This window comes from Talpa occidentalis, unplaced genomic scaffold (assembly GCF_014898055.3).
Source record: "Talpa occidentalis isolate TD23 unplaced genomic scaffold, MPIMG_talOcc4v2.1 talOcc4.887, whole genome shotgun sequence".
In the NCBI taxonomy this organism is placed as follows: domain Eukaryota; kingdom Metazoa; phylum Chordata; class Mammalia; order Eulipotyphla; family Talpidae; genus Talpa; species Talpa occidentalis.
In genome coordinates this window covers 1-8446 of record NW_023605291.1, presented here as the reverse complement: position 1 = coordinate 8446, position 8446 = coordinate 1, and the positions used below count along the sequence as shown (strand labels likewise).

General features: G+C 38.1%; 1 pseudogene; it reads right to left on the bottom strand.

Moving 5' to 3' along the window:
- Window positions 1–5536: 5536 nt before the first annotated feature.
- LOC119235067 (Golgi apparatus membrane protein TVP23 homolog B-like) lies at window positions 5537–6445 on the bottom strand (annotated as a pseudogene).
- Between the last annotated feature and the right edge of the window lie 2001 nt (window positions 6446–8446).

Below are 8446 nucleotides of genomic sequence, written 5' to 3'. Positions count from 1 at the left end.
ACTTCATGACCATGGCAACAAGAAAGGTCGTCACACTGCTGATCATTAGAAGAGTCAGGATTTGAGCCTGGTGGTTTGACTCTAAGGTCTGTGCTCTTTCCATCAGGGCATGGGGACTTCCTTTCATATTTTTCCGGTAGTACAGAAATCAAACATTGTTGTGATGAGATGCTTCAAATTTTAATCTTTTACTTGGCTATGAGTTAGGATGTTAGAAGTAATCAGTGACATATGATGACATGAGTCTCTCAAACACTCTTGGCAAACTATCAAATTTCTAGAGTCTTCCAGATTATTGAGAGTTGTTTTCTTGATCAGCCCTGGAAACCTGGAGACTCTGAGCTGTATAGGGATTAGAGGCTCTTAATGTTGTATTGTCTGATCTTTCTTAGTTGTTTCCTGAGACTAGGTAGACACTCCCTGTAGGAAGCATAGGTTTATAGAGCTCTTCTAATCTCTACCTGAAGACTTGTGTCTTTCATCACTTCCTGGGATTCTGGATAGTGAGCATGGAGTGGAAAAAGAATCTCTTATATAATAGGGGAACTGCAAACATTTGCCTCAGACTTAACAAGTTATGAGACAGTTCACCCATTTTGTAAAATGTGACATGACCCTAAATACTCCATAGACAGTACTTGTAAATATACTAGGGAATTTTCCGGATCTAAAAATTCACAATTATATTCACCCATGAAAACTCATTTTTCTAATTGGCTGTTGAGTTTCCTTGTTTCTGAAATAAGATAGTATCAACTTTTCGACTCGTGTCTCAATTTCCCTTCTGTGTCACTTCTCCCACTTCCGATTCATATCAGTTTCCTTATTCTACTACGCAGGACCTGATCTTGCTTTATAGTACTTTATAGTACATTAATCACTTAAAGGAGCCAAGATGCAGACTATCTGATTTATCCCTCTTAATTTGCCATATTATTACCCATTATAATTCAGTAACACCCACTGATTTTTTTTTCTTTAGAAAGTGAAAATCTATTAGGAGAGATGAAGAGAGAACACTATTTCCTCCATTCCATTTTTGGGGAAAATTCTTATTTCACTCTAGTTTCAAACTTACAGAAAAGTTGTAATAATAGTGCAAGGAATTCCTGAGTAACCTTTCTCAGATTTATAGATGCCTATGGTTATGCCCCATTTGTTTTATATACTCTCTTGGGCTCTGTGTCTCTTTCTCTTGACATGCATCTTTTCTCAACCATTTGAAAGTAAGTTACAGATATTGTCCCTTTTAGGTGTAATAGTCACTGTGTGTTGCCTAGAAACAAGGTCATTCTTTTATACAACCACAGTACAATGATCAAAATGTTGGGGAGAAAGAACTCCTTCCATATTCTATATGGAACAGCATATGCAATGGTCCTGTGGTGTAAAGGGTCTTCATGTTTTTGTGGAACTATTCTGTTCTAGACTTAAATAGATTTACGTAACTGATAATTATCCATACAAAGGATAATTGATTTGTTAGTTATAAAAAAGAATCATACAATTTTAGATCTTGAAGGACCTTTAAAGAATGACCCCTAAAATTTATACTTGAGAATAAAAAGATGACTTGCTCCAGTCAATCCCAATATTCTTCAATCAACTTCTCTGATTGCTCTCCCTGAGTACTATAAAGGATGTGTTTGGGTTGCCCAAATAGATGAGGAAACTTAAACAATATGGCTACAGCTTAAATAATACAGATACAACTTAAATAATAAGATTGTTTACCATTACAATTGACACCATCTAGTGACTGTTCAGACCCCTTTGCTTAAAAAGACTGTCACTTTCTGCCTTGGAATTTATGTTCTTACTGTGTCTCTTTAGAGTTATTTCCCTTACAATTTTGTTCCATTTTATTTTTGAGGAGATGCATTATTTTAATTTAGAAAAAAGCTATGTTTAAATTTAGTGTTGATTAGTATTAATCTTTACCCCAAACTATAAACAGCCAGAATATGAACTGTCAGAAGAAATCATAAAGCACTTTTAGAAAGTGAAACAGCATTTTGGTTGTTTCTAAGCTGCATAGGGTATGCTAATTCTTAGCCACTCTTGATCCTGATCAGATATGTAGAGAATTATCTACAGAAGGGTGCTTAATAACACCTGTGTAGTGAGCAGTGAATTCTCTGATGCTTTAGAATTTCTGACATTAGCAGCCATTAGGGTTCATGAATACACTGGATTTCCAAGCTAAACACACCCCTGAGTATGACCCTACACCTCTAAATCTTGCAAACTAATGTTACCACAATGAAAAAATAATTAAAAAAAGTAAAAACAACTAAAAATTAAATACAAAAAAAATTACAGTTGGATGATTACTACTTCAGATCATCGAAAACATTGTTACCAAAGCTCTCCCTTTGCCTTTTTCATTTTTAGTCTTAGAGAACTGTCTATCATATTTGCATAATTCCATGTTGGCAAATACCGGACATGAAAATTGCACAAAATAATGCAATATAGTTGTTTGTTAAACAAAATTAAATGAACAAGTAAGAGACTGAAATGAAATCTCCAGTGATTTTAATAGATTGTGAGAAAGGGACTTCCTCCCATTTATCCTGGTTGTATGAGAAAACTTTTGTCTGTTCCGTCTTTACTCTAAGGAATCATATCTGTTTAGTGCTTCCTTAATTTTATTTGCTACTGCAAACAGTAACATGGATAGGAGTTATTCTCTGCTCATGGGATTTTAACAGGTGAACATCACTCCTTTTAGAGGAATATAGGTATATATTTAATATGCACGCAGATAGACCATACACTTTAGTTTGTTATATGGAACTCAGCTCATTTGTTTTAATTTGTTCATTGTGTATCGAAGATGCAGTGAGTATGTACAGTATGCTGGGAAGGAAGAAATTAAAAGGTAAATGATTCCAACTTTACTTACAGACTTGCAGTCTGATTAAACTATATCTCTACTTTTATGAGTTCATACTGGCAGACTTTCAGGGCTGCAACCACTCTGATGTGAAGGGGCGTCTTGAGACCTGCACTTCTTACCCTTCTGTCACTGCTGTTTGCATTGCCTTTGCTTTTCTAGATTACATGGGACTCAGCTTCACTGGCCCTTGGGTTTCCAAGTGAAATATGGGACACTTGCACCAGGATTTTAAAGTTTCTTTCTATTCTTAAATTTTACATAATGTAGTTTTCACAAAAGCAGGCAGTGTTGCACGCATGCTTGAAATGCTCTGTTCTTCTTAGCACCTCCTTCAAGTGTATCTGTAGATCTTAGATAACTGACAAGTTTGTCCATCATCTAACTTACAAGTGAAAAATTGGTGGCAACCAATTCAAGTGCCTTTTCTGAAGTGACATCTCATGAGACATGTGCGTCAACATGTCTTATCGCTGCCTTGTGTGCTGTTAAACCACATCGTGCTACTTCCCGCACCACAAAGGGGGACTTCCTTGAAGAGTAATTTCACTGACCACCTCTATACATACATTTCCTTCCTCCTTCCCTTCTTTGGCTTTATATATATCAGATGTTGAGAAGGTACTGTTTTTAGAAGTTGTTGATTTTTGTCTTTTTCTTCACTGTACCCCTGTGAGCCAGTGGGAACCCTATACATTTAAGTAAATTAGAGATATAGAGAAAAGAGAGACACATGAAAAGGAAATACTTCTGTGAATGCTTATATGAAAGAAGTTAGAAAAGGTTAGATGGTAACACTTAGGAGCTTTAGAAGGCTTGGTTAAATAGTTCACTTCATAAATACATTGAACAAGTTTCTTCACATAGAAAACTTACAAGTAACTCAAAGATGAGTTTATTTACATTCATAGCTTACGGCAATAGTAGAGAACAATGTTCTAGTTGGAAAGGAACCCTATAAATCCATCTCAGCTTATTAGTAGGTTAGATACTTTAAAAAAAAAAAGATCTATTTATTTATTCATGCAAGAGCTGGGTTGTAAGCCAGAGGTTGGGGGTGGGGCGGAGGTTGAGAGGAGATAGAGACAGAGTAGGGAGCAGAACAGGCAGATCCATTGAAATACACTGCTGAGGGAAGCAGTGGGTGAGACAGGAGAGGTCTACTGCACCATATGGGTCAGCTCCCTGACCTGGGAGAGATAGTTTCATAGTGCTGAGTCTTTTTTTTTTTTTTTTTTGATTTGTAAACAGTAGAGTTTTATACAAATATAAAGTTACACACCTTCAGAGCTATCCCTCAAAAGACAATCAATTAAACATCTTTAAAAATTTAACAATGTATAAATACATTCATAAAATAATCTGTTGATTAGAAGACTAACAAAGTTAATGGTACCTATAACAATTTACAGATGCCTAAATAGTTTCAGATTATTACATATATTGCTTTTTTAAAAAATAACATTACTACAAATGCATTGTTTACAATATCCCCATTAGAGTCAGGAAAAAAATAGATTCACAAAATAAAATATCTTTAGGCATTTATTATGCCAAATACATAAATTATTATTCTCACTATAAGAATAATACTTTTAGGGCCTCCCCGGTGGCGCAGTGGTTGAGCGCTAGGTTGCGAAGCTGCCGGCGACCTCTGCGGCGCCGGTTCGATCCCCGGCTGCTCCCCGGCCACCGGAGGAGGGTCCCACATGGCGCGCAGACCTCTCCTGCCGCCCGCTGCTCCCCTCAGCAGTGTACTTCGGTCTTTCTGCCTGCTTGCTCCCCGCTCTGGCTCTGGTGAATTCTCTCACCCTCCCGCGCTTCTGACTGTACCCAGTGCATGTATAAACAAAACAAACAAACAAATAAATAAAACATGCCTCTATTAAAAAAAAAACATTAAAAAAAAGAATAATACTTTTAGTGGTAAAAGACTTCATCAGGCCAACAACCAATGATAAAGTTCCATGAAGTTCCAAAGTGAAACCTAGCTTCCTTTCCAAAAAATACACAGAACAGCATCAATCTGTAAAAATCTCTAAACATAAACTATGAAAATTCCTATATATTAGTTGGGACTCATGTACATGACTTGTTACAAATAAACACAAACAAAAATCCTGTTTCTACCTGCCTGTGAATGTTTGGGATAAGAAGTTTCATCATGAAATATATATTAAGTTGTAAAATTAACAATTATTTCTAACTTTACATAAGTCAAAGTGCTCACTCTTATCATGGAAGCAAAACCTGCTTCTGAAAATAATCTACAGAAATACTAAACAGACACACTGGAACATCCTCCTAAATTCTAGGGTGAAGATGCAAATGACTCCATTATATATACATGAATGCCAACTCTTTCACTCACTTGGGACATATGGATTACGTGACTCCGTGCATACACATGTATACCATGAACCAAATTTTGATAATGTTTCTAGCAACACCATGCTTTCAAGCCCCAAATGCTAGAAAGAAAATAAAAACATAATATGAAAACTGCTTTTCCTTTATAAGTAAACTTTCAAATGGAACCCCCTCCCACCTTTGCAACATGTACTGAGCTCTAGAAATTTCAGAGTAAATATTTCTTCAGTTGTTCCCATGAATAGAACATACAAATGTTCTCTCTCTTCATGAAGTCTGGTTGTCTAACTGCTTTCCAAGATAAGATGTAGCCACACTGGTTAAATTCTTTCTGCTGCCCACTTTGCACCTGATGTAGCTATAGAGGTTGGCACCTTGTAGTACCACACCCATGATAACCACTGCTAGCCACTTCACTCGGAAGGAGAAGAGAGCACTAAGGCAAATATCACCCACCAGCACTGGACAGGCAACAAGTCCTAACCAAAAGATTCTTGACTCTGCCTCTGAAACAGTTTTATTCTGTTGAGAGTATTCCTTTCTGGATTCAAACACCCAATGGCTTTTTCCATCTTCATCAATATGATTCCATCAACACAGCCAAACATAAGTCTTCCTGTGACATTTTTTTTTTTCTTTTTTTTTTAATAGAGGCATGTTTTTATTTGTTGTTTGTTTGTTTGTTTTGTTTATACATGCACTGGGTACAGTCAGAAGCGCGGGGGGTGAGAGAATTCACCAGAGCCAGAGCGGGAGCAGAAACAGGCAGAGAAGGGACCAAGTACACTGCTGAGGGAGCAGCGCGCGGCAGGAGAGGTCTGCTCACCATTGGGACCCTCTCGTGGCCGGGGAGCAGCCGGGGATCGAACGGCGCCCAGAGGGCCGCGGCAGCTTTGCAACCCAGCGCTCAACCGCTGCGCCACCGGGGAGGCCCTTCCTGTGACATTCTTGACTGTCCAAAAGTCACATGATAACAACAAAGATAATTTACCATACAGCAATAAAAACTGCTACTGACCAATTCACAGAGAAGATTACTACAATTGCACTGATGTGAAAGAATAAATGGAAAAATGATGCGCGGTGTCGATTTTGGTTTTTTTGTCTTGGTTATCCCCTCTTCCACATCAAAAGTGAAACATCTTCAGTGTCACCATTACTGTCCTGCTGCAACATGGTGTCGTGGCCCATAGTGCTGAGTCTTCACCCCTTGAGCCACCAGGGAGGCCCCAATAGGTTAGATACTTTTTTTCTAGTGATTTAATTTTAAGAGTACCTTATTCCTGACTAGGATTGATAGTCATATAGTGTCGAAATAAATGGTAAAGATTTGAATTTCTTGGAAAAGGATAATTTGATGCAAGAGATCAAGTATTAATGCAGAATTTTTTAAAAAACAGGATCATCCTTTATTTTCAGATGTCATACTTAGTTGCTCTTTAAGGCTAGGTTATGGCTAAAATATCTGCAGAAACAAAACCAGGTCCACTGGATGAGGTAGTGTATCTTAAGGTCTGGAATCAGCTTATCAGCAGTTTTCTATTCCTTCATAATTGTGGGTAACTTTAGTTATGCCTAAGGCCCATTTCTGAGTTAAAAGAATTTTTAAGAGTTAGAGAGTAAAAGATTAAGATGGATTATGGATCAGGTTACTGGGTTCCAGTCCTAATTCGTATTTACTTGCTATGTGACCGTGACTAATTTGCTTAATCTCTGTGTGACTCATTGTTTTCATCTTTAAACTGAGGTGAATAATAGTACGTGTTGTCAGAAAAATCATAATATTTTTTCGTTTTTCAAGCATACATGCATCATGACTTTTCTAACAACCCAACACTTCCCTCACAGATTTTTGTGAGGAATAAATGAATCACTGTGTGTGAAATGGTTAAGACAGTTCCTGGCATTTTCTAAGTGCCATTGTAATATCAGCGGCTTATTATTATTATTATATACCTGCCTACTTTCTGACAGGCACTGTTCCAGGCTCCAGGGACATCAGAGTATATAAAGCAAATTGCCCATTACCATGGAACTTGCCTTTTAGCAGAGAAAGACAGTGTACAGATACACTTATAAATTTTCCCTGCTATGAAGAAAAGTAAAGCAGGATGCAAGGGGGCAGGGCCTGTTGTGCTGTTTTTTTGTAGGTGGTCTATAGGAAGACCTTAGGGAGAGCAGGGCAGGCTGCTACAGCCCAGGGAACGCCTCCAGCAGAGGAAGCCAGGACTGCAAGACCCAGGAAGCTGGATCTTTGTGCTTCTTTGTTCATGAAACAGAAAAACCAGGGATTGAAGGGGAATGGGATGGGACATGAAGGAGGAGGACACCAGAGCTGGCAAGATCGTGCATGAAGGGCTTTGTCAGCCATGAAAAAGACTTTGGATATTTTTTTCATGATAGAAAGATTTTGGAGGATTATGAGCAGGGAATGATATAAAATTCAACTTTTGTATTCATGCACATCAAGACCCTGGGGGCAAGTGGAATGTGAATTGGGCAGTAGAGAGTGTAAAGATTCCTTTGGCTCTACTGGCAAATGTGACCTTGGGAGGACATTTATCAGGTCAGTCTCAGTTTCTACCCTAAAATGAGGAAATTGGATTATGGGATCATCGGAATCCTACTCATGGCCCACTGTTATGATTCTCAGACATTAAACTAGTTACTACACATTCATATATATTGGCAGTGCTTGTTGGCTTTGTGCAATAGAAGCCCCGCCCTTCCCCACTCCCTGCTCAGACCTGCACCTTCCCCTTTCAGCCCTGAGCCTCACCCCTGCCTCTGGTGGTCAAGTTCTGTGCGTGTGTCTCCTGGTATTTTCTGTATTTTAACCTGCATTTCTCTGATTCTAAAGAAAAATGGACAAGTCTACATAAGTTAATTTCATTAACATTTATTCGCTGTCAAAGTGCCCATTCAGATATTTTTCCTCTTTTTTTTTAATTAAGTTTTCTGCCCTTTTCCTATTATTTTTAAAAGACATACTATATATTCTGAATCCAAGCCATTTTCGGATTTGCTTTGCAAAGACTTGTTTGCACTTGGTGGCTTGCCTTTCCAGGAGGCAAACCCCTTCCTGGCTCCCGGCTGAGCTGCCAGGAAGGCAAAGCCAAGACACACTCTCAATGTATCTCTTTTTCTTTCTTTTTTTTTTTTTTTTTTTTTTAAAGA